General features: G+C 43.4%; 1 protein-coding gene across 3 annotated transcripts in view; it reads left to right on the top strand.

Annotated features, from left to right (window-relative positions):
- Positions 1 to 26,912, top strand: part of IFT27 (intraflagellar transport 27) — a 47,263-nt gene that overhangs the window by 1,056 nt on the left and 19,295 nt on the right. The gene's annotated exons all lie outside the window — the stretch shown is intronic.

Genomic DNA, 26,912 nt, shown 5'->3' with positions numbered 1-26,912 from the left:
GCTTTTCTGTCTACAAACATCCAAACGGAGTGTCATAATGATGGCGGCTGCGCGAAAATCACGCAGCCGCGCATCACACGCTGATGACACACGGAGCGGTTATGTGCCTTTTTGCGCAGGCAAAACGCTGCGTTTTTTGTGTGTGCAAAACGCACGCGCTCGTGTAAACCAGGCCTAAGACCGTGTACACACATAGCATAAATACTGCAAATTTTCCGCAACGGATTTAGCGCAGAAAATCCGTAGCATTAGAGTGGATGAGATTTGAACAAATCTCATCCACACGCTGCGTAAATAAGCAGGAAAAAAGGCTCAGAAATTGACCTGCGGTGCGTTTTTCTTTTTACTCTGCAGCATGTTAATTGTATTTGCGTAATCGCTGCTTTTTTGTCGCAGGTTTTCCCCATTGAATTTAATGAGGAGGTAAAACCCGCAACGAATACCAAATGTTGCGATTTTTGGGGCGGAAAAGCTGCGCTTCCGCCGCAAAAATCTCAACTCAGGAAAAAAACAAACGTATACTAAAGGCTAGTCCACGCGTGGTGTAAACACTGCAGATTTTCCACAACGTATTTTGTTGCAGCAAATCCGCAGCATAATACAGTAGAAGAGGAGTGGATGACCTTTCAAGAAATCTCATCCACACGCTGCGTACATGATATGCGGAGATTCCACATGCAAATTGACCTGCGGTGCGGTTTTTAAGCCGCAGCATGTCAATTGTGGTTGCGAAATCACCAGTGTTTTGTTGCAGGTTTTCCCCATTGAATTCAATGTGGATCTAAAACCTGCAACAGTCTAGTGTTGCGACTTTTGTGGCGGAATCCCAGCGATTACACTGCAAAAATCGCAACTCGGCAAAATAAAAAAACCTTATACTTACTCTCTGACGTTCTGCGGGCCGGCCTCCTGGGATGACGTTTCATCCCATGTGACCGCTGCAGCAGTCACATGGGATGAAACGTCATCCCAGGAGGCCAGTCGACAAAACATCAGAGGGTAAGTATGCACTTTTTTTTTTTTTATTCCCGCAGCGGACATTTCGGGCGAAAAAGTGCACCACTATTTGGTGCGGTTTCTTGGCCGAAATTACCTGCGGCTGCTAGGGCGCATACGCTGTGTACCTTTAAGTAGCGTGTCCACTCTGTGTGAACTTATCCTAAGGTCTTATTCACACGAACGTATCCATTTTGCGTGCGTAAAAAATGCAGTGTTTTTCCTGCGTTGCAGTTCCGAGTGGCATCCGTGTACGGTGCACGTTTGCGTTTTTTTACGCGCGTATGTCACACATTTTTTACGTCCGCAAAAGAAACTGAAGGTGTTTTATTTTTTCCTCATCATTTCTTTAGCAACTGGTGCGTGAAAAACACGGACAGCACACGGATAACGTCCGTGTGCTGCCCATTTTTTTTTCATGCACACATTGACTTCAATAGGTGCGTGATGCTCAAATAACACACAAGAATAGGACATGCAGTGAGTTTCATGCAGCGGACATGCTGCGTGAAAAACACTTAATGGCCCCATTGAATTGCATAGGGCCGTGTGATGTCTGTTGTTTTAACGAGCGTAACGGACGTGAGATACGCTCGTGTGAATCCGGCCTAAGGGTGGCTAAAAATCTATTCTGGTCATGTGATGGACACACAGCTAGACGGCTTGTTACAGGACGCAGATCTGAGCCGTGCAGCTGTGTGACCATCACATGACCAGGACAGATTTCTATCCACTGGAAGTAAACATTGGAGGTTTCTGTTGAATGACCGCAAGCAGAGATCTTGTAAACCGTTTCGGATTGATACAGAAAGTATATTGGAAAATTGTATAGCTTTTCATAATACAAAAAAATAAAATTTTATTTGCTGAAACCAGACAAACACTTTAAGTATGATGTGAAAAATGGCTGCACTCGGTGAATGATCGTGTATGAGATTTGTTAAAAAAATTGCATAACTGTAACTTCATAAAATTGTCAATACATCCAGCCTAACCTATGGTTATATGATACCTGTAGAGTCCATTCAGACGTACCAAAAGTGGTACAGTTCAAAGCCACACCTCTTCCGCACTGCAAAAAATGCATATAAATACATATAGGTTATGCCACAGTAGGCGTAAATTGTAACTTGAACCGTTTGTCAGGTTTAGAAAACCCATTTTTCCTCCTCACGACCGCACCACATCAGATAATCCTCCTCTCACCAGGCAGGGACAAGAGGCAGTAACAGAGGGTCCTCATTCTCCATCATTCTCCATCACCGTTCCAGTGTCTTCCTGTCCTTTCCGTGGTAGTAAGGCAGAAGAAGGCGCTATTTTGCTGGGCTTGCTTTGGGCAAATGAGTTCAGCCAGAGGTGAAATTCAAGTTGGCTCCGGTGGGTGATGTCATCAGTGGTGGCCTCTCGCATGCAGCTACTTCTTCTCTGCTAGGTATTGGACGGGCCGCAGCGGTGATTGGAGATGCTGAGGGCAGTCACTCTCTATTGGCTCCTGGTCATACTTCAGTTTGGTGACCGATTCAAAGCAGTGATGTCCTCCGATCTGAGGTCTGGTAAGTAAGGTCCTGTTCACATCACGTTTGGGCCCTACGTTTAGCGTGTTCGTTGGGTAAGCTCCCTACGTACACGCTAAACGTGTCCATAGGGCTCCATTAGCCTGACGGAGGCCAAAAAAGTGTCCTCTTAGCCTCCATCGGGCTGGTATATATCAGTATAACGTTTTATGTTTTTTTTTTTAGAATGGAATAACATGGTTTCCTTTGCTATTCAATCCTGTGGGAGCCCGCAAAATAAACGTATACCGCGTGGTAAACTGTGCTAAAAACTGCATTAACACTCTGTGTGTGATCCTGGCTTAATGGAAAAATAAAAACATCTGTGTCTGGAGCCAGTACTTCTAGTTGTAAATTGAAAAAAGAGGTGGTCAGTTTGTCATGCTCATCTGAGGAAGAGGAGGAAATGTCCTCTATCATACGAGATATTGTGAAAGTGAGGAAGAATCCTTTGACTCACAATTTTTTATTTTTTTTTGCGTCAGAAGATACAGATCAATTATTTAAGTCCACGATGGCTACTAAAAAATTTCTACAGCAATTCCGTTGAAAAAGGCAGACATTCCGCTGCGGTAAAAACGCACCATTTCCTACAGTTTTTACGGCAGAAAATGGTGCGTATTTTGATGCTTTTTTCACAATGTTAGGAGATGGAGACATCTCCTCTGAAAAACGCAGCAATTCTGGCCACTTTCCGCAGCAGGAATTGACATGCTGCCATCCGAAAAATACGTACCGCAGGTCAATTTCTGCTCTGAATTTTTACGCAGCATGTGGATGAGATATGTTAAATCTCATCCACTATGCTGCTACTGCTTTTTTTTTTTTCCCCGTACGAAATTCCGGCCGGAAGAAACGTGGCAATTCCGCACGGTGGGGACGTGCCCTAAGCCTAATGTCGAAACTACCTTAATCGTAAAATGTAAAAAAAAATTGTTTTTCCTAATTGGAATTCTACCTCCATGAAATTTCGGCCGATGACCAGATAATAGACTCCTCTCCTTATTTTTTTTAAAGCGTTAGATTTTCGAAGCGTCATCTGAGAATTCAGCGCCCTCGTTTCTAAACTTTACCATGCCTGTTGATTTATGAAATACTTTTCTAATAAAGTCCAAATATTGTCAAGTGGATCGCTGGACCATATTTTCTTTTATTTTAGGCCCCCTGCACACGATCGCATTTTTCATCTGTAATTACGGACCCATTCATTTCTATAGGCCACGGACACCATTCCGTATTTTTACGGATGGGTGTCCATGCTGAAAAAATTATTAGAGAACCTGTCCTATTCTTGTATGGGAGTACGGCCTGTAAAAGACTAAAAAACTGACATGCTCCGTAATTACCGACACAGTTCTATCTGAATGGTTCTATAATTGTGGACTGTATCACGGTCCGCAATTACGGAGAATTTTTACGGTCGTGTGCATGGGGCCTGAGCGGGGTCTTTGCATGGAACCCGGGCAGACACTGGTGATCTGGAAGATTTTTTTTTTTCTTGGCATTATAGCTTAAAGGGGTTTTTCAGTCAAGAGTCAGGAAATTGATGGCCTATCCTCATGATCTGATCGGTGGCGGTCCGACTCAAGGTACCCGACGTTCAGCTGTTTTGAAAGGGCCACGGAGCTCATTCGAGCGCTGCTTCCCCTTCATTCCTTACCTGCTCATACTTTGAATCGCCAACACACTTGTAGCGTAGGTTCACAGTATTCACAGCCTTCTCCCATTCAAGTGAATGGCTGTAAATACTGTGAACCGCCGCTACAAGTGTGTCGGCGATTCACAGTATGAGCAGTGACAGAAGTGAAGGGGAAGCAGCGCTCGCATGAGTCGGTTCCCCACTGATCAGATATTAATGGCCTATCTTGAGGTCAGGTCATCAATTTCTTATTACTGGAAACCCCTTCAATTCTTGGTCAGGAGATGTGGCTTCTAAGGGTATGTTCACACACACTATTTACGGACGTAATTCGGGCGTTTTAGCCCCAAATTACTTCCGAAAATGCGCCTCAATAGCGTCGGCAAACATCTGCCCATTCATTTGAATGGGTCTTACGATGTTCTGTTCAGACGGTCATTTTTTTTACGCCCTGCTGTCAAAAGGCGGGGCATAAAAAAGACGCCCGCGTCAAAGAAGTGTCCTGTCACTTCTTTGGACGTAATTGGAGCCGTTATTCATTGACTCCAATGAAAAGCAGCGCCAATTACGTCCGTAATGGACGCGGCGTTCAAGCGCCTGCACATGCCGTTGCGGCTGTAATTTCGGCCGTTACGGACGCTGTAGTGTGAACATACCCTTAGGTTAAGCTGCGGGGGTAACCCTTTTCGTATTGAATACTTGTTTGGGCCGAATCTGGAAACTATTTTGATGAAAGCCTGCTGAATTTAAAAAAAAACACACCTACATTTCCAGAAGAAAAGAAAGTTTAAAATAAATTTTTGTTCTAATTCCAAATCCTATCATTTTCCCTTTCGTAATTCCAAGAGTAGATTGGAAAGGTTAGGGATTTTTTTTTTGTTCAATAGTTTTGGATCTACTAAAGATGCAGGTATTGTTACAAGTCCCTGCACAAGAATGGGGAGAGGGTTCTTCTATTCCACCATATTCTTAGTCATTAAATTGAAAGATTCGCCTCATAATAAACCTTAAATTTCCTAATAAAGTTCAAAATGGAGACAATAAGTCCTACTGGTAATGTCAAACAAGGGGTGTTTATGCCTTATTCCTACTACAACATGTCAGTCAACCATAAATTACAATGCATAGCTGGAAAACAACTTTTCTCTAAACTCCAAAGAAAATTCCCTGGGAGTAGATGCTCTGGCTCAAAAATGGGACTTGATTTCAAAAGTCCTAAGGAAGGTTCAGCTAGTGGTGGCCCCTTGTTGGACAGAAAAATCCTGGTTCCTGATCCTAAAAAAACCTAGCCTTGGAAGATCTGTGGACATTGACTTGGAGCCCAGTGACTCCGGTGCAAAGGTTATACTTGGCTGCCTGGATGACGAAAGGAAAATATGGGGGAAAAGGATTATCAAATAATGTCATTAATACAATAAAATCTCCTGGTGCGATGAGAACAATGGGGTTTTAGAAAGAACACATTTACCCTAGGTTTTTCCAAAGTAGGTCTTGAGAAAGGCCTTTGTCCCAGTACACTTGGGGTATTAATAGCGGCCCTTAGTTCAGTATGTGATATAAAGCTGGCAGATCTTTCCTAGGTAATACATTTTCTGCAGTGGGCAGATAGATTAAAACCAAGGATTAGGAACCTAATTCCGACCTAGGAGCTGAATATTGCACTGACTAATTTAACCCTGGGTCCATTTGAACCCATATAAGAGACCTAAAATGGGTAACTTTATAAACGGTACTCTGGTGACTATAAGATTAATTAAGACTAATATAAGTATGTATACTAATATATGGTAACGGTAAATGCGGCAACTATATTAAGAGGTACACACCTCTTAACCCCTTCCCATCACAAACGTTTTCTGGATTTTCATTTTCATTTTTTCCTCCTCACCTTCCAAAAGCCATAACTTTATTTTTCTGTCGCTTAAAGCCATAGAGGGCTTGTTTTTCACTGCACTATTTATTGTACCATATAATTAGAGATGAGCGAACTTATGAAAAGTTCGGTTCGGCTGGTTCGCCGAATTTCACGAAAAAGTTCGATTCGGACCGAACTAGTTCTGACCGAACCTGTAATTTCCGTGCGCCGAGCATGGTACTGTCCAGGGTGCTGAAAGAGTTAATGGGCTGCACTAACTCTTTCAGCAACCTTGACAGTACCATGCTCGGCGCGCGGAAAATACAATTTTATTGTAATAAAATATATATAAATACGTTCAAACTTACATTCCTCCTGTCCGGCCTCCAGCGATGACGTTTCATCCATGTCGCCGCTGCAGCCAATCACAGGCTGTAGTGGCGGTCACGCACGTCACGTGACCGCCTCTGCATCCGATCACAGGCTGCCGCGGCTGCTGCATCCGATCACAGGCGGCCGCTGCATCCAATCACAGGCTGCCGCGGCCACTGCAGCCAGTCACAGGCTGCCGCGGCCGCTGCAGCCAGTCACAGGCTGCCGCGGCCGCTGCAGCCAGTCACAGGCTGCCGCGGCCGCTGCAGCCAGTCACAGGCTGCCGCGGCCGCTGCAGCCAGTCACAGGCTGCCGCGGCCGCTGCAGCCAGTCACAGGCTGCCGCTGCAGTCAGTCACAGGCTGCCGCGTCAGGAAAGAAGGTCGGACTGGAGGAAGAAGAGGGACTCATCACCAAGACAACGACCGGGTACGTATGAAATGCTTTTTATTTTATTTTTAATCAGCAGCCTCTTTTCTCTATCAGTGATTGATAGGGACAAGTGGCTGCCGATTAGTATAATATTTTTGTAATGTTTTTTCTGCCCGCCCGGGTTCGGTCAAAACGTGTTCGGCCGAACCCGGTGAAGTTCGGATTCGCTGCGAACCGAACATTTCGCGATGTTCGGACCGAAACCGGGTTCGGTTGTCCCGGTTCGCTCATCTCTACATATAATGTATTGGGAACCTGGGAAAATATTATTTGTGGGGTGGAATAGGAAAAAAACTGATTCCTCGATATTTGAGCGGTTAAGTTTTTATGGCTTTCAGCGTACAGTAAAAATGGCATGTTGGCTTTATTCTACCGGTCAATATGAATACGGCGATACCAAATTTATATATATATTTTTTTTAAATGTTTTACTATTTTTTCAAGGAAGAAACTAATTGTTAAAAATAAAATTTGTGTTTTGTCGCCTAATTCTGAGAGCCATAACTTTATTTTTTATTTTTAAGGCGATCCGGCGGTATGAGGGCTTATTTTGAGCTGTCAGAGGAGGGTGTCCCCCTGTTTCTAACGTCTTAGATGCTGCAATCGTGCTTGATCCCAGCATCTAAGGGGTTAAACAGCCAGGAACAGCGCGACTGCTGTTCCTGCCCGTTAGTCCCAGGTGTCAGCTGTGAAACGCAGCTGACGCCCGCTGCATACGGAGCGGACTCTGCAGGTATGCCTGCTCCAAACATCAACTCCCCCACCACGACACAACAGTACATCGTGGTGCTGGAACAGGTTAATACATTTTGCTGATTTTTGGCTGTCTGAGACGGGATTGCAAGTGTACAGTTGTGCCATAACTTACGCTAGTTTGTGACGTAAATAATTATGATAAATCTTTTGCTCCTGAAGAGTAAAAAGCCGAACAGACCTGAAGCGGCTGAGCGCTTCAGCTGCTTTGTTTTAGAGATTGGTGGGGGTCTCAGTGCTCGAACCCCCACCAATCCAAACTTCTGACATGTCAGAAGTTTGTCAAACATTTAGCTACACTTTAAGGAATTAAATGCCGTGGTCAATTCTCCAATCCCATCCGTTGCAGCAGGAGCCCAGCTATCAGCCACAGCTTCTGTGCCCACAAAATCACCATTACGTAGAGTAGATCTAAAAAGTATACACACCACTGTTAAAATGCCACGTTTTTGTCATGTAACAAAGTCCGTACAAGATGAATAATTTCAGAACTTTTTCCACCTTTAATGTGACCCATTGAAAAACAAACTGAAATCATTTAGAGGGGAAAAATAAAAAACAAAAATAAAGTGGTTGCATAAGTGTGAACACCCTCTTGTAATTGGGGATGTGGTTGTGTTCAGAATTACTCAATCACATTCAAACATGTTAAATAGTAGTCAGTACACAGCTACCATTATTTAAAGTGATTCTGAGTAACCCCATATAAAGTTCAGCTGTTCTATTGAGATTTTCTTTGACATATTTTCTTTGTTGCATGCGATGTATCCACACATCAAAGGGATCTGATTGTTGAAAGGCATCCGTCAGGAGAAGGGTAACAAAAATTTCCAAGGCATTATAGGCATTAGATATACCATGGACCACAGACAAGACAAACATTGGTCCATGAGGCTGCCAAGAGGCCAACAGCAACATTAAAGGAGCTGCAGGACTTTCTGGCAGGTACTGTGTGTGTAGTGCATGTGACCGCAATCTCCCGTTTTCTTCATATGTCTGGGTAGGGTGGCAAGACTAAAGCCTTTTCTAACAAAGAAAAACATCAAAGCCAGGCTATGTTTTGCAGAGACCTACATCAAGACTGCCCAAAGCTTGTGGGAAAACATGTGCTGGTCTGATGAGACCAAGGTTGAACTTTTTGGCCATAATTCCAAATGGTATATTTGGCGCAAAGCCAACACTGCACATCGCCAAAAGAACACCATACCCACAGTGAAGCATAGTGGGGGCAGCATTATGCTTTGGAGCTGTTTTTCTGCAGCTACAACTGGGGCTTAGGTCAAGGTGAAGGGAATTCTGAACAGTTCAAAATATCAGTCAATATTGGCACAAAACCTGAAGGCCTCTGCTAAAAAGCTGAAGATGAAGAGGAATTTCACCTTTCAGCACAACGACCCAAAGCATACCTCCGAATCAACAAAAGAATGGCTTCACCAGAAGAAGATCAAAGTTTTGGAATGGCCCAGCCTGAGCCCAGACCTGAATCTTATTGAAAATTTGTGGGGTGACCTGAAGAGGGCTTTACAGGGGAGATGCCCTCGCAATCTGACAGATTTGGAGAGTTTTTGCAAGGAAGAGTGGGCAACAATTGCCAAGTCAAGATGTGCCATGCTGATAGACTTCTACCCAAAAAGACTGAACGCTGTCATAAAGTCAAAGGGTAATTCAATAATGTATTAGTTTAAGGGTGTGCATATTTAAGCAGCCACATTATTTATATTTGATTTTTATTTTTCTACCCTAAAAGATTTCAGTTTTGTTTTTCAATGGAATTGTACAGATTATGGGTCACATTAAAGGTGGAAAAAGTTCTGAAATTATTCATCTTGTGCTGACATTGTTATATGGTAAAAACTGACGTTTTAACAGGGGTGTGTAGACTTTTTATATCCACTGTACATGCGTGTCGGAATTCACGGGGGAACCCTCCCATGACACGCATGTATGTGATTCTGTATTAGGGCATGTTCACACGGCCTATTTTCGGCTGTTTCTCGGGCCGCAAACGCCTGAAAAACGTCCAAAAAATCAGAAGCAGAACGCCTCCAAACATCTGCCCATTGATTTCAATGGGAAAAACGGCGTTCTGTTCCGATGGGCGGTTTTTAAAAAAATTGGCCATGAAAAAGAAGTGCAGGACATTTCTTGGGACGTTTTTGGAGATTTTTATCATTGACTCTATTGAAAAAAGCTCCAAAAACAGCCGTGAAGAACGCCGCGAAAATTGCGAGTGGCTTAAAAAAAACGTCTGAAAATCAGGATCTGTTTTCGCTTGGAAACCGCTCCATATTTTCAGACGTTTTTGAGTTTGTGTGTGAACATACCCTTACGGTGTTAAAAAAAATCACCTTCAGTAGGGTTGAAGGTGCATTCAGGACCAGACACTGTTTATTAGATGTCTATTTTAAGGTCAGGGCTAGCATTACGACAATTATTGTCGAGAGGAACGTTTTTGTGGGGGGTTATGTGTATTTTTTTATTTATTTTTTTTACTTTGGGCGACTTTGACTATTTTTTATTTTATTTTTTTAAAACAATACTTTTCCACTGTAACTGATGCTATGCAGCATGGGGAAATCAACCCTGTTGTAGTGACTATTGCTACTGTTAGGGCTGTGCTGGGTCTAGTTAGACCCATCAGCAATTTCTTACTACTGTCATCCCGGCAATTCAGTGACCAGTCACATGACTGATGGGTTCAATAGAGGCAGCGGCATCTATTCCATTCGCAGCGCTCAATGGGCACTGTGTATGTGAGTACAGAGAAGACAGAACCAGTGAATACTGCTTCTGTTTTCTATCCAGGGTCCTTGGCAAGTCTCAGACTGCCAGGCATTCAGCTGCCCAATTGCTCGGGCAGCAAGTTTAAACCTGCGCCGTACATATACAGAGGGCGGTCCTCAACCGTTTAACAAGATCACATGTCCGCATACATTAAGCACTACAAGCTAGATGTCGCTGCCAGTAAAGCCTTGGCTTTCGGGAGAAAACTTCACCAGCTATGGTCCCTAACTCAGTAATTGATCCGATAGATCTCCTGGTCTGCTGCTGTTGTGGTGGTGCGTTAGGAAAAACTGGTTTGCTCTTTCAATTCCATTTTCGTGAACCTCCATGACAGCGCCACCTAATTTCTCACTACTTGTTTATAATATTATAGATTCATTTTTGACACAAGCTGGCTATTTGTTGGTGTGTTAAAAAAGAAAAAAAGTGATATGTGTTTGTAAGTTGCATATCTAAAGGGTCTGTCAGGTCCAAGAAGACACTGGAGCAGTGATAGTGAAGGGCCATTTTGAAGTTACTGCTTCCTGCCCCCTCCCGGTCTGACGCTGTTGTGGTGGTTCTTGAAAATGGAATTACCGGTAAGAGTAAACCAGTTTTCAAATCCAATCAGGACCCTTATCTATTATCTAGAACAGAGAGCAGCTACAAAGATCATTCCCCACTCAGGAGAACCCCACACGTTCATGCATTAGGCACCTGGCACATCATATACAAGAGATCTGTTTTTCTGTATGTCTTGTTACGTCAAAGGGATGATTCGTTTTGGCACGAATGACAGTGGAACCATTCCCTAATATTTTTTTCACATCACACTATGTGATCACTTTCTGCGTATGCACCTTGAAAACTCCGAGAGCGAACCCCGAATATAGCCACAGTTCCCCGTTCACCCGAGAGAGGCCAAAAGAGTTTCCGTTGGGCCGTGCAAGTTGGCATACCTTTTTCATTTTTACTGTATCGAAAAGCGCACCAGATCCACTTTAAACCTGGTTGATCCAGAACAAATGAAAAAAAAAACCTTTAAATGCTGATATAATTTTCCCTTAATGAAAACCAAAAAATCCATCCTTACCTTTAGTTGAGCAACATTCAAATTAGGGCTGGGCAATTTTCCCAAATAATAGTAAAATATAAAAAAAAAATGCAACCCTATGGACTATTATCAATTTGACTCTTATTACATAGTATTTTACATAGTTACATAGTTACATAGTTAGTACGGCTGAAAAAAGACACATGTCCATCAAGTTCAACCAAGGGAAGGGAAAAGGGAAGGAAAAATTTCTACACATAGGAGCTAATATTTTTTTGTTCTAGGAAATTATCTAACCCTTTTTTAAAGCCATCTACTGTCCCTGCTGTGACCAGCTCCTGCGGTAGACTAGTCCATAGATTCACAGTTCTCACTGTAAAGAAGGCTTGTCGCCTCTGCAGATTGAACCTTTTTTCTCCAGACAGAGGGAGTGCCCCCTTGTTTTTTGAGGGGGTTTTACATGGAACAGGATTTCACCATATTTTTTGTATGTGCCATTAATATATTTATATAAGTTAATCATGTCCCCCCTTAGTCGTCTTTTTTCAAGGCTAAGTAGGTTTAATTCTTTTAATCTTTCCTCATAACTTAAATTCTCCATGCCCCTAATTAGCTTTGTTGCTCTTCTTTGTATTTTTTACAACTCCAGGTCATCCTTTCTATGAACTGGAGCCCAGAACTGAACTGCATATTCTAGATGAGGCCTCACTAATGCTTTGTAAAGTGGCAATATTACATCCTTGTCCCGCGAGTCCATGCCTCTTTTAACCCCTTAATGACCAGCCTATTTTAGACCTTAATGACCAAGCCATTTTTTACGTTTTTCCATCGTCGCATTCCAAGAGCTATAACCTTTTTATTTTTGCGTCGACATAGCCGTATAAGGTCTTGTTTTTTGCGGGACAAGTTGTACTTTTTAATAGCACCATTTTGGGGGACATATTATTTATTGATTAACTTTTATTAACTTTTTTTTGGGGGGGGAATAGAAAAAAACCTGAAATTTTGCCACACTTTTTCGTGTCTTAAATCAACGGCGTTTACCGTGTGATATAAATAACACAATAACTTTATTCAGCGGGTTGTTACGATTGCAACGATACCAAATTTATATAGTTTTTGTATGTTTTACTACTTTTACACAGTAAAAACGCTTTTTTTTCAAAATGACTTGTTTTTGTGTCTCCATATTTGAAGAGCCGTAATGTTGTTTTTTTTTTCGCCGATGCGGTCGTATGAGGGCTTTTTTTTTGCGGGAAGACTTGTAGTTTTTATTGGTACCATTTTTGAGTAGATGTGACTTTTTGATCTCTTTTTATCACATTTTTTTTAAGTCAGGATTCACAGAAAACAGCAATTTTTCCATAGTTTTTTTATTAAATTTTTTACGGCGTTCACCGTGCGGGTTAAATAATGTAATAGGTTTATAGTCGGGGTCGTTACGGACGCGGCGATACCAAATATGTGTAACTTTTTTACTTTATTTTGTTTTTTTAATAGTAAAGCATTATGTATGGGGAAAAGCTGGGTTTTTCATTTTTTTTCAAATTTTTTTTTTTTTACTTTATTAAACTTTTTTTTCACTTTTTTACTAGTCCCACTAGGGGACTATAATATGCGATTCTCCGATCGCTATTATAATACACTGCAATACTTTTGTATTGCAGTGTATTACTGCCTGTCCGTTTAAAACGGACAGGCATCTGCTAGGTCATGCCTCCGGCATGATCTAGCAGGCATTCGCTCCAGGCAGACCTGGGGGCCTTTATTAGGCCCCCGGCTGCCATTAGAGACACAGACACTCGGCGATGTTATCGCCGGGTGTCGGTGGGATGAGAGGGAGCTCCCTCCCTCTCTCCAAAACCACTCAGATGCGGTGCACGCTATTGCGCACCGCATCTGAGGGGTTAAACAGGTGAGATCGATACTAATATCGATCTCACCCGGCAGAGCAGGGACGCTCCCAGCCCTCAGCTGCCACTAGCAGCTGAGAGCAGGGAGATTTGACGCTCCCTGCTCTGTTTACTTTATCCTGATGCAGTGCCGTAAAAAGGCATATGCATCAGAATAAAGCCCGTTAGTGGCCGCCGTTAAAAGGCATATTGGCGGTCACTAACGGGTTAATACACGACAATATCCTGCTGGCCTTTGAAGCAGCTGATTGACATTGCATGCTGTTATTTAGTTTATGATTTACAAGTACACCCAGATCCTTCTCAACAAGTGACTCCCCCAGTGTAGCTCCCCCCTAGGACATATGATGCATGCAGGTTGTTCCTAACCAGGTGCATAACTTTACATTTATCTACATTAAACTTCATCTGCCAAGTGGATGCCCAAACACTTAGTTTGTTTAAATCCGCTTGCAATTCATGAACATCTTCCATAGATTGAACTATATTACATAGCTTGGTGTCATCTGCAAAAATAGAAATAGTGCTATTAATCCCAACCTCTATATCATTAATAAACAAGTTGAATAATAGTGGTCCCAGCACTGAACCCTGGGGTACACCACTTATAACCGGGGACCATTCAGAGTAGGAGTCATTGACCACAACTCTCTGGATACGGTCCTTGAGCCAATTCTGAATCCAATTACAAAACTATATTTTCTAAACCTATAGTCCTTAATTTACCCATTAGACGTCTATGAGGGACAGTGTCAAATGCCTTTGCAAAGTCCAAAAACACTAAATCCACAGTGGCCCCTCTGTCTAGGCTTCTGCTCACCTCTTCATAAAAACAGATTAGGTTAGTTTGACAACTTCTGTCCTTAGTAAAACCGTGCTGGCTGTCCCTTATAATGCTATTTATTGTCACATAATCCTGTATATAGTCCCTCAATAGCCCCTCAAAAATTTTCCCCATGATGGATGTTAAGCTTACTGGTCTATAATTACCCGGGGAAGATCTAGAGCCCTTTTTGAAAATAGGCACCACATTTGCCCTGCGCCAGTCCCTTGGCACTATACCAGTCACTAGAGATTCTCTGAATATTATGAAAAGGGGGACAGAAATAACTGAACTAAGCTCCTTAAGAACTCTAGGGTGTATCCCATCTGGTCCCGGGGCCTTGTGCACTTTTATTTAATTTAGCTTGGACCATATCTACATTCATCCAATTCATTATATCAACTGATGTATTAACAGCACTGGCACCGGCTACATCGGCTGCTCTTTCTTCTGTTGTATATACAGAGCTAAAGAACCCATTTAGTAACTCTGCCTTCTCTTGATCCCCTGTGACCAACTCCCCATTACCACTATCTAGGGGTCCTGCATGTTCAGACCTTGGCTTTTTAGCATTTATATACTTGAAGAATTTTTTGGGATTTGTTTTACTATCCTTTGCCACCTGCCTTTCATTTTGTATTTTTGCTAATTTTATTACATTTTTACAGATTTTATTAAGCTCTTTATATTTTACAAAGGCTGCAGATGTACCCTCAGATTTGTATTTTTTAAATGCCCTTTTTTCTCTATTTTCTTATTTTTATTAAATAAACTGAAAAATAAAACCAAGATATGGTGCATTGCTTGTATACAATGTACAGTATATATGGTGTGGTGCATATATGAGCAGCCTAAGAACAGTGAGACCTGAGATAAAGTACACATACAGTGAAGGAAATAAGTATTTGATCCCTTGCTGATTTTGTAAGTTTACCCACTGTCAAAGACATGAACAGTCTAGAATTTTTAGGCTAGGTTAATTTTACCAGTGAGAGATAGATTATATAAAAAAATAAAATCACATAGTCAAAATTATATATATTTATTTGCATTTTGCACAGAGAAATAAGTATTTGATCCCCTACCAACCATTAAGAGTTCAGCCTCCTCCAGACCAGTTACACGCTCCAAATCAACTTGGTGCCTGCATTAAAGACAGCTGTCTTAAATGGTCACCTGTATAAAAGACTCCTGTCCACAGACTCAATTAATCAGTCTGACTCTAACCTCTACAACATGGGCAAGACCAAAGAGCTTTCTAAGGATGTCAGGGACAAGATCATAGACCTGCACAAGGCTGGAATGGGCTACAAAACCATAAGTAACACGCTGGGTGAGAAGGAGACAACTGTTGGTGCAATAGTAAGAAAATGGAAGACATACAAAATTACTGTCAATCGACATCGATCTGGGGCTCCATGCAAAATCTCACCTCGTGGGGAATCCTTGATTCTGAGGAAGGTGAGAGCTCAGCCGAAAACTACACGGGGGGAACTTGTTAATGATCTCAAGGCAGCTGGGACCACAGTCACCAAGAAAACCATTGGTAACACATTACGCCGTAATGGATTCAAATCCTGCAGTGCCCGCAAGGTCCCCCTGCTCAAGAAGGCACATGTACAGGCCTGTCTGAAGTTTGCAAATGAACATCTGGATGATTCTGAGAGTGATTGGGAGAAGGTGCTGTGGTCAATGAGATTAAAATTGAGCTCCTTGGCATTAACTCAACTCGCCGTGTTTGGAGGAAAAGAAATGCTGCCTATGACCCAAAGAACACCGTCCCCACTGTCAAGCATGGAGGTGGAAACATGTTTTTGGGGTGTTTCTCTGCTAAGGGCACAGGACTACTTCACCGCATCAATGGGAGAATGGATGGAGCTATGTACAGTCAAATCCTGAGTGACAACCTCCTTCCCTCCACCAGGACATTAAAAATGGCTCGTGGCTGGGTCTTCCAGCACGACAATGACCCGAAACATACAGCCAAGGCAACAAAGGAGTGGCTCAAAAAGAAGCACATTAAGGTCATGGAGTGGCCTAGCCAGTCTCCAGACCTTAATCCCATCGAAAACTTATGGAGGGAGCTGAAGATCCGAGTTGCCAAGCGACAGCCTCGAAATCTTAATGATTTACAGATGATCTGCAAAGAGGAGTGGGCCAAAATTCCATCTAACATGTGTGCAAACCTCATCATCAACTACAAAAAATGTCTGACTGCTGTGCTTGCCAATAAGGGTATGTGCACACACACTATTTACGTCCGTAATTGACGGACGTATTTCGGCCGCAAGTACCGGACCGAACACAGTGCGCCTTATAATCCGGTGCGCCTTATAGTCCGGAAAATACGGGGTAATTATTATTTATTTTTTTTCACAAACTTTATTTAACTGTTTTACATTTTTTTTTTTAGTCCCACCAGGGGACTTCACTATGCGATGTGCCGATCGCATATATAATGCTTTGGTATACTTCGTATACCAAAGCATTATTGCCTGTCAGTGTAAAACTGACAGGCAACCTGTTAGGTCATGCCTCCGGCATCGCCTAACAGGCAGATGCTGAAGGCAGACCTGGGGGTCTTTGTTAGACCCCCGGCTGTCATGGAAACCCGACGGCGACCCGCGATTTGTTTGCGGGGGCGCCGATCGGGTGACAGAGGGAGCTCCCCCCTATGTCAAACACATTAAATGCCGCTGTCACTATTGACAGCGGCATTTAATGGGTTAAACTGCCGGAATCGGCGCGCGCTTCGATTCCGGCAGTTGCAGCAGGAGCCAGGCTGTGTATAACAGCCGTGCTCCTGCCGCTGATCGCGTGGGTACAGTCTCAGTACCCGCACGATTACAGGACGGATATATCCGTCCTCCTGCGCGAACTAGCAGCTGCAGAGGACGGATATATCCGTCCTTCGGCGTTAAGGAGTTAATGTTGCTGTAGGCCTCTTGGTAGCCTCCCCGACCTATTTCCATCTTGTCTTTTTATCAAGTTTTGAGGGACGTCCAATTCTTGGTAATGTCACTGTTGTTCCAAATGTAATCCACTTTTTGATGACAGTCTTCACTGTGTTCCATGGTATATCTATCTAATGCCTTGGAAATTCTTTGGTACCTTTCTCCTGACTGATGCTTTTCAACAATCCGATCCCTTTGATGTGTTGGTAGCTCTTTACGGACCATGGCTTTTGCTGTCGCATGCAACAAAGAAAATGTCAGGAAAATCCTAATAGAACAGCTGAACTTTTTATGGGGTTACTCAGAATCACGTTAAATAATGGCAGCTGTGTACTGACTACTATTTAACATGCGTTCAAATGTGATTGGCTAATTCTGAACACAACCACATCCCCCAATTATAAGCGGGTGTTCACACTTATGCAACCACATAATTTTTGTTTTTTATTTTTCCCCTCTAAATGATTTCAGTCTGTTTTTCAATGGAATTGTACAGATTATGGGTCACATTCACCCCTTAACCTATTATCACATAAGTGATGAGGGTTAAGAGGGAAGTATAGGGTCCATACACAGCGGGTGACGGCTGTGTAATACAGCCGACCCTCACTGCAACGGGCGGAATCAAAGATCACTTTGATTCCGCCTGTTTAACACCTTAAATGCCGCGGTCAATTGCGACCGCTGCATTTAAATAGTTAGTCAGGGGGGCGGCCCCTCAAACACGCCATCGCGCCCCCCCCCCCCCCCCCCACGTGGCACAATCGGCTGGTTACAATGGTTGTTATGGCCGCCTGGTGGCCTCTGGCAGGGCTTCAAAGGAGACTTTCAGAATCACCATATACTCCAATACATTAGTATTGCAGTATATTGTGCAAGCGATCCAACGATCGCTGCTTCAAATCCCCTAGGGGGATTCTTTTTTCCTAAATCAATGTTAAAGAAAATAAAATTTAACATAACTGAGAAAAAGTAAAAGTCCGAACTATCACAATATAGTGTTGTTTAACCTGCCTGGTGAATGGCATAAAACACGCAAATTGGTGAAAACCATACCTTGCCCTGCAAAATTTAAGCCCTCACACCGCTAAATTGATGGAAAAATTTAAGAATTATCGCTCTCACAATATAGCGACACAATTTTTTACATTTATTTAGCAAATAGTGGTAAATCCTAAAACAAAACATGTAAATTTGGTATCGCCGTAATCGTAGCAACCTGTAGAATAAGGTGAATATATAGTTTTTACCGCCTGATGGACGCTGTAAAAACAAACCCCCCCCCCCCCCAAAATATGGCGTAATCGCTGTTTCTGCATTTCGCCCCACAAATTTTTTCTCCGCTTCCCAGTACATTATGCGGTACAGTAAATGGTGCCTTCAAAAACTACAACTTGGCCCTCATATGGCTATATTGACGAAAAAATTTAAAAATTATAGCTTTTGGAAGACGGGGAAGAAAAAACAAAAGTGAAAATCCGAAAAATGGCTGAGGAGGGAAAGGGTTAAAGGTGGAAAAAATTATTTTATTCAAATTATTCGTCTTGTACTGATTTTGTAACATGACAAAAACTGGCATTTTTTACGGGTGTGTGTAGACTTTCTAGATCCACTGTATCTATTCCTGAACTATGGTGGCATCATTTGGGGAACATTTACACGCATAGAGGGTACTTTTCTGTGTTTTCCATAAGCGTCCAAAACACCTTTTCGAGTCCGTTCACACTGAGTTTGCTGGCACTGATTTTGAGGCAGAAACCGTGTGGGAATCTGCGTAAAAAAACTGCCAAAATCGCTTCCCCTATTGATTTCAATAGAAGGCAGAGGCATTTTCAGTCGCTCGCAGGAAAAAAAAGCGGCGTCTTATTTCTTGCCACGGTTTCCGCCTCTAATCTCCCATTAAAATCAATGGCAGGCAGAAAAAACCTGCGCCACTTTTGTCTGAGCGTCTTTCACAGAGTTTTTTTGCGCCACAATCCTTGCATTATATTCAATAGCTGCGGTCCAAAAATGCATTAAAAAAAAACAAACGAAGGCAGCTCAAAATCTTCCTGCAAAAAATTGTGTGAACAGGGCAGGGCCTTAGGCCTCCTATTATTTTTGAAAAATAATACATGCGTTTTTTGCTAATAGTGTGTTTTACTACTTGTGTTTTTAGGAGGCATTTTTTACATTGCAAATCATATGATGCAAAGATTCCACTTTACAACGCACGCTTTTTTTCCCCTAAAAAACACCATAAAAAATGCTATGGGACAAAAATGCTACTGAATATTGCAAAAAACCTGAAAGCCAGGCTTGCTGCAATTTAGTAAAACCGCCACTGACCCCAAAAAAACTCAAATTTTATATAAAAAGCAATGGCACCTAAAAAAAAAAAAACAGCATGCATGTAGGGAGTTTTATATTTCCCCATTGACTTCAAGATAACATTGGACCACAGTGTTTTGTTTTTTTGCCGCAAAAAAATGTGGTTTCCTAAAAACACTGTGTGTGAATCCACCCTAAGGGCCCTTTTACATCGGCCGATTATTGGGCAAACGAGCCTTCACAAAACGCTTTTTCCCGATAATTGCCTTGTGTAAACAGGATCGTTTCTGCATTTAAAACGATACAATTATTGTTCTCAGCAGCACATCTCCCCATGTAAACGGAGACGTGTTTCGACATAGAAATGTATGGGGACGAGCGATCGGAATAACGAGTGCTCGTCCCCATACATAGCAACATAGTTGTGAAAGGAGCAAACGAGCGCTGATCAACGAGCTGCCATATTGATCGGCGCTCATCTACACGGCCCATATCGGATCCTATATTACTAGTTTGGCCGGTGCAATGAGCACCGATCGAGACCGCTCGTTGATCGGCGCTCATTTGCTCCTGTCACGAGGAGCTAGTATGGGGACGATCGGTCGTTACGCCGATCGCTCGTCCCCATACATTATCATATTGACAGTGCGTCTCCCTGTTTACTCGGGGAGATGTTCTGCCGACAACAATATTTCATTTTTTTCAAAACTATACGATCAGCCGATGAATGAGCATTTTATGAACGCTTATCTGCCCAATAATTTCCCAGTGTAAAAGGGCTATAACCGTTCCTTGACCTATCAACTGATCATGCACTGTCTGTTTATATAGTTTGATTCTAATCTCACCCCATATCCTCTTTCCATGTAATCTCTTGGAACCTGTATTAGGGTATGTTCACACGGCCTATTTACGGCCCGAAAAACTTTGAAAAAAATTGGAAGCCGAACGACTCCAAACATCTGCCCATTGATTCCATGGAAAAACGGCATTCTGTTCCGATGGGCCATTTTTTTTACACGCCCGTTTTAAAAAAACGGGCGCGAAAAAAGTGCAGGTGACTTCTTGGGATGTTTTTGGAGCCATTTTTCATTGACTCTATAGAAACCGCTGCAAAAACGGCTGTAAAAAACGCAGCGAAAATCGCGAGTGGTTTAAAAAACTTCTGAAAATCAGGAGCTGTTTTGCCTTGAAAACAGCTTCTTATTTTCAGACGTTTTTGACTCCGCGTGTGAACAAAGCCTTGCAATCAAACAGTTAGTGCTGACCTCTAGGATTTCCAGTACCTGCAAGATACCTGTATATCTAAGGAGAATGCTGGAGCCACGGTAGTCGGTGGTTTCTGTTTATATGACACTAAATCACAACTACTTATCAGTCTAAAGTGGCCCAGAAAGTATCAGCGTTGTGTAGCAGCTCTTTGATTATACACATTATCATATTGTATATACAGCGCACAATACCACACTGCAGGGTACATGATTACACGGGTAAAGAAATTGCACGTCTTGAGAAATCGAGCTCTGAGTACCTTTAAACAGACGAGAGCAGCAGAATTACTCACGGTAATTACAGACCCCCGAAGAGTTTATTGCTCTCATATTAAGAAACGAGAAAGACCTTTATTGGGAAAGAAAGGGAATTGAGCAGCAGACCTGAGATTTTCCACGCTCTTTCCTAGAAGGAGGTTTAGAAGCAGTATGTCCTGTAGCTGGAAATGTTAGGCCTAACCGTGAATGTTTATTGGTTAAATTTAATAAGATATAAACAGTCTTTTTTTTTCCCATTTTAAGAGAAATACACAATTTCTATTTAGTTGTAATGTTTTCTCAATTGAGAGTACACGGCTAATAAAAGTGCGACTTATAAAAAGAGCTTCTGGCATTAGCCACGTGTATACATGAAAATATATATGGAGGTTCTCAGATAAAGTGGTGACCATGGAGGGCAGGGATTTCCGGGACATCCTCTGTTATCACATTGAAAACACACTGTGCTGCGTGTTTCTCTTAAGTCTGGGGTGTGTAAGATGTCCAAGGGTCCTTAAAGGGATCATCTACTCCTGGAACCCTGGCAGTCAGCTGCTATCTCCGGGGGAATTTTCATCCAGATATGCTTTTATGATATCCAGTTGGAGAAAATTTATTTATTTTCATTTTTTTTATTGCATTTTGGTCAAAAATAATTTTTGGTGAAACAAATAGATTTTTAATAAAAAACTCTTACAAAAAATACATAAGAATGCAGCAGTAGTGTGCATGCTCGACCACCGCTGGCCGAGTATGCGCACTACTGCTCCATTCCTATGGGGCTCCCAGGAATGGCAAGGTAAGTCCGTTTTAATTATCACTTATCCTGTGGATAGGTGATGAATAATGATTATGGGGAAAACCCCTCTAAAGGCTATGGACATCTTTAGGCGAAAATTGTTTTTTATTGCATGTATTTTGGGCTAACAGCAAGGTAAGCCCGTTCACGTGGGGGTCCCAGCGGTCGGACCCCACCGATCAGATATTTATCACTTATCCTGAGGACAGGTGATAAATATTGATTATGGGAAAACCCTTTTTAACTAACTTGGGTTAGAAAATGGATGTATATAATGCACGAAGCGCACCATTGCAAATTTTAGTTTTTAATTTGCAATAATGTCTTTCTAGGGGACCACCACAGCGATCCTTGTACAATAAACGCCACAGTGCCTCCATAACATTGACAATAACAATACAATTATAATGGAGCCATCGACCGTACTGTATGGTAGTCATACACACACACAACTGTGATAATCCATAGTAAATATTTATGTACTGACTGCACAGGGTTAGGGGGATTTATCCTCTTAAGGGCCTGTTCACATCAGCGTCTGGCTTCCGTTCATCGGTTTCGTTCGACCTTTTAGTCGGAGGAAACCATGAACGGAAAGTCAGACGGAAAAAATAGCTTCCGTTTGCATTGCCATTGATTTCAATGGTAATGCTTCCATTGCAGTTGGTTTCCGTTTGGCTCTGTTCTGTAAGGTTTCCGTTTATTTTGCGGAAACAATAGCAAAGTCGGCTATGCTATTGTTTACGTGGGGAAACTGAAACTTTACAGAACGAAACAAACAGAAACCAACTGCAACGGAAGCATTAACATTGAAATCAATGGTTTCCATTTGGCTTTCCGTTCATCGGTTCTTCCAACGGTACGGTCGAAAGGAACCGATGAACGGAAGCCCAACGCTTGTCACGAGGCGGGGTGTGGACCCACTGGGCCATACCGCGTAGCGGAATGGCAGCTGGACAAACAGGTAAGGCTGGGTTCACACGACCTATTTTCAGACGTATTGGAGGCCTCGAATTACGTCTGAAAAAAATGCCTCCAATACGTCGGCAAACATCTGCCCATTACTTTCAATGGGTCTTACGATGTACTGTGCTGTACTGTGCCGATGACCTGTCATTTTACGCGTCGCTGTCAAAAGACAGCGCGTAAAATAACAGCCTCGTCAAAGAAGTGCAGGACACTTCTTGGGACGTAATTGGAGCCGTTTTTCATTGACTTCAATGAAGAACAGCTCCAAATTACGTCCGTAAAAGACGCGGCGAAAAACGCCAGTACATGCATTTACGTCTGAAATTCAGGAGCTGTTTTCTCCTGAAAACAGCTCCGTAATTTCAGACGTAAATGCAGCTATCGTGTGCACATACCCTTAGGTATAGAGTCTATAGTCCAGAAAAGGGTACCTGAGGCAATGTAGACAGTAGCAAGGCAGGCTCGGCTGGGACCAGTCAGCAGGTAGATGTCAGGCATGGAGTAGTAGAACAGGCATGTAATGCAGCCCAACACGGCAACCGTTCAGCACGGCAGTAGACCAGGATGGTACTGACAGTACGGGAAACAGGATACAGGTACAGGGAACACTGGGAAGCTGGAAGACACTTAGTCTGTCTTGAAAATGGTCTCCTAAGGGAAACCACAACAACGCTCAGGCGAGGATAAGGGTATGTCCACACGGCCTATTTCCGGCTGTTTTTCCGAAAAACGGATGAAAAATCGAAAGCAGAACGCCTCCAAACATCTGCCCATTGATTTCAATGGGAAAACGGCGTTCTGTTCCAACGAGCCGTTTTCGCTGCGTTTTTTCCACGTAAAAAAAACGGCCGCGAACAAGAAGTGCAGGTCACTTCTTGGGACGTTTTTGGAGCGAAAAAAAAAAGCCCAAAAAACGGCCGTAAAAATGCAGCGAAAAACGCTACGAAACTCGCGAATGGCTTAAAAAACGTCTGAAAATCTGGAGCTATTTTCCCTTGAACACAGCTCCGTATTTTGAGACTATTTTGCTTGCTGCGTGTGAACATACCCTAAGAAGGGCAGTGATTCTCATATAGTCGAGGAATTAAGGAGTTGATGATTTTCAGGAGCACACTCCGGGAGACCGGCTCAATACCCGGTAGTGAGTGCTGACGCCTTACAGGGGGACGACGCAGCACAGCAGCAGGACGTCCATGGCCGCGGTCGTCGAGGTGTAAGTTAGGGTATGTTCACATGGCCTATTTACGGACGTAATTCGGGCGTTTTAACCCCCGAATTACGTCTGAAAGTACGGCTTGAAAGCGTTGACAAACATCTGCCCATTGAAAGCAATGGGCTGAGGTTTGTCTGTTCACACGAGGCGTATATTTACGCGTTGCTGTCAAAAGACGGCGCGTAAATAGACGCCCGCGCCAAAGAAGTGTCATGTCACTTCTTCAGACGTAAATGGAGCCGTTTTCCATGGACTCCATGGAAAACCAGCTCCAGTTACGTCCTTAATGGACGCGGCGTTCAAGCACCTGCACATGCCGTTACGGCTGAAATGACGGGGCTGTTTTCTCCTGAAAACAGCGCCGTAATTTCGGCCGTTACGGACGCTGCCGTGTGAGCATACCCTTAGACCAGCAGGTCGTCAAAACGTTACAACGCTGATGTAAACACAGCCTAAGCCCTCCGGCCTATGCCACTGTATGTCTCACACTGATGAAGTCGTTTTATTGATAACGCCTAAAGGGGTATTCCCATCTCAAAAAGAGAATAAAGGGGCTGCAGTTCTGGTTAAGGCTCTGTTCACATGTCTATTCCGGATTCCGTTGCTTTTGACGAACAAAATTAAGCGTCATTCAACACTATTTTGTCTGGCAAAACTACGGACACCATGTCAGAAATCCAACAGAACCTATTAAAGACAATGGGTTCCATTGGGCGCCGTTGGTGTCTGTCATGCGACGGATCTGGCGCTTCCAGTTTATGGTTCTGCCCCTATAACGGAGCAGAACAACATAAAACCCTGGCACAGATGTGAACTAGTCCTGTGTCCCCTTCAAAAGTTTTTCCCTGCACAGCAGCGCTCCTGGCCATCATCATTGCAGCGAACTGCAACACAAACCTGTTCACCTGCAAAACCGCCCACTTCATTCTCAAGATCGGTGGCAGTCACAGCAGTTGGCCCCCCACTGTCTAGCTATATTCCATTACTTTCTAGGCGATGTTATTATTAATAACAACCCCTTAATGCTCCATAACATATATGTGCGTCATAAGGTTAAGGCTCCATGCCGCACATGTATGTCGTGGTGATCGTGCAGGCACTGAAGCTTTGCCCATGCAATCAACAGCAGGAGCCCGGCGGTAATTGACAGTCCTGCTCCCGCGTTAACATCCGAGATAAGAGAAACCTCTGATAATGTCTGTTTAACTCCTTAGATGCCACAGTCATTAGTCTAAGGTGTTTAACCAAATTGACCTTCGGTGCGGTTTTTGAAGCCGTAGCATGTCAATTGTGGTTGCGGATCCGCCGGTATTTTGTTGCAGGTTTTCCCCATTGAATTCAACGGGGTTCTAAAACCTGCAACAGTCAAGTGTTGCGGCGAAATAGCAGCGTGTATGCCGCAAAAATCGCAACTTATAAAAAAATAAGGGCATGACCACACGTGGCGGATTTCCTCCGCAACTGTCCGCATCAATGCCGCACAGAATCTGCGTTGCAGATTCTGCTGCGGATCTGCACAAAATGTGCAGTAAATTGATGCGGACTAGCTGCTGCGGACTGCGGTAAAAGTACTTCCCTTCTCCCTATCAGTGCAGGATAGAGAGAAGGGACAGTCAAAGAAATTCATACTTACCGCCCGTTGTCTTGGTGACGCGTCCCTCCTTCGGCATCCAGCCCGACCTCCCTGGATGACGCGGCAGTCCATGTGACCGCTGCAGCCTGTTATTAGCCTGTGATTGGCTGCAGCCGTCACTTAGACTGAAACGTCATCCTGGGAGGCCGGACTGGAGACAGACGCAGGGAGTTCTCGGTAAGTATGAACTTCTATTTTTTTACATGTTGCTGTATATTGGGATCGGTAGTCACTGTCCCGGGTGCAGAAACAGTTACTGCCGATCGCTTAACTCTTTCAGCACCCTGGACAGTGACTATTTACTGACGTCTCCTAGCAACGCTCCCGTCATTACGGGAGCCCCATTGACTTCCTCAGTCTGGCTGTAGACCTAGAAATACATAGGTCCAGCCAGAATGAAGAAATGTCAAGTTAAAAAAGCAAGACGCATCCGCAGCACACATATAACATGTGCATGACAGCTGCGGACTTCATTGCGGAAATTAGAATCTCCATTGAAGTCAATGGAGAAATTCCGCCATGAGTCCGCCACTGCTCCGCAACAGACAGAGCATGCTGCGGACACCAAATTCCGCTCCGCAGCCTATGCTCCGCAGCGGAATTTTACGCCTCGTCTAAACGAACACTGCTAAATTAAAGTGTAAGTCAATGGACAAACGGCTCCGCTGCGGATTAACGCTGCGGAGTGTCCGCAGCGGAATTTAAGTGAAATTCCGCCACGTGTGAACCCAGCCTAACACCTCTGACGTTCTGCAGGCTGGCCTCCTGGGATGATATTTCATCCCATGTGACCGCCGCTGTAGCCAATCACAGGCTGCAGCGATCTCCTGGGATGAAACGTCATCCCAGTGGGCCGGCCTTCTAGCTGGCCAGCTAATGCTGCAGTTTCCCACGGGGACATTCAGGGCGAGAAACTGCACCACAATTTGGTGCGCTTTTTTTGCCCGGAATTCCCTGAGAATGCTGGGGCAGATGCGCTGTGTACCCTCACACAGTGTATCCATCCCATGTGAACTTACCCTAAGAGTATGTTCACATGGACTATGTTCAGCCGTTTTTCGGCGTTCCGTTCCCACGGGATGTTTTTTACGCAGCCGTTTTTAAGAACAGCCGCGTTAAAAAAAACACCGTAAAAAAAAGTGTATGTCACTTCCTGAGCCGTTCTTGGAGCTGTTTTTCATTTTTCATAGAAAAAACGCTCCAAAAAACAGCCGTAACAAACACCGCAAAAAATGCAAGTTGCTTAAAAAACGGCTGAAAATCAGGGGCTGTTTTCCCTTGAAAACAGCTCGGTATTTTCAGCCGTTTTTTGTTAAGCGTGTGAACATACCCTGAGGGTATGTTCACACGGGC

The sequence above is a fragment of the Rhinoderma darwinii genome, chromosome 7 (genome assembly GCF_050947455.1).
Source record: "Rhinoderma darwinii isolate aRhiDar2 chromosome 7, aRhiDar2.hap1, whole genome shotgun sequence".
Classification (NCBI taxonomy): Eukaryota; Metazoa; Chordata; class Amphibia; order Anura; family Rhinodermatidae; genus Rhinoderma; species Rhinoderma darwinii.
Note: the sequence above shows the minus strand (reverse complement) of the source record. Positions and strands in the feature narration are given on the sequence as shown.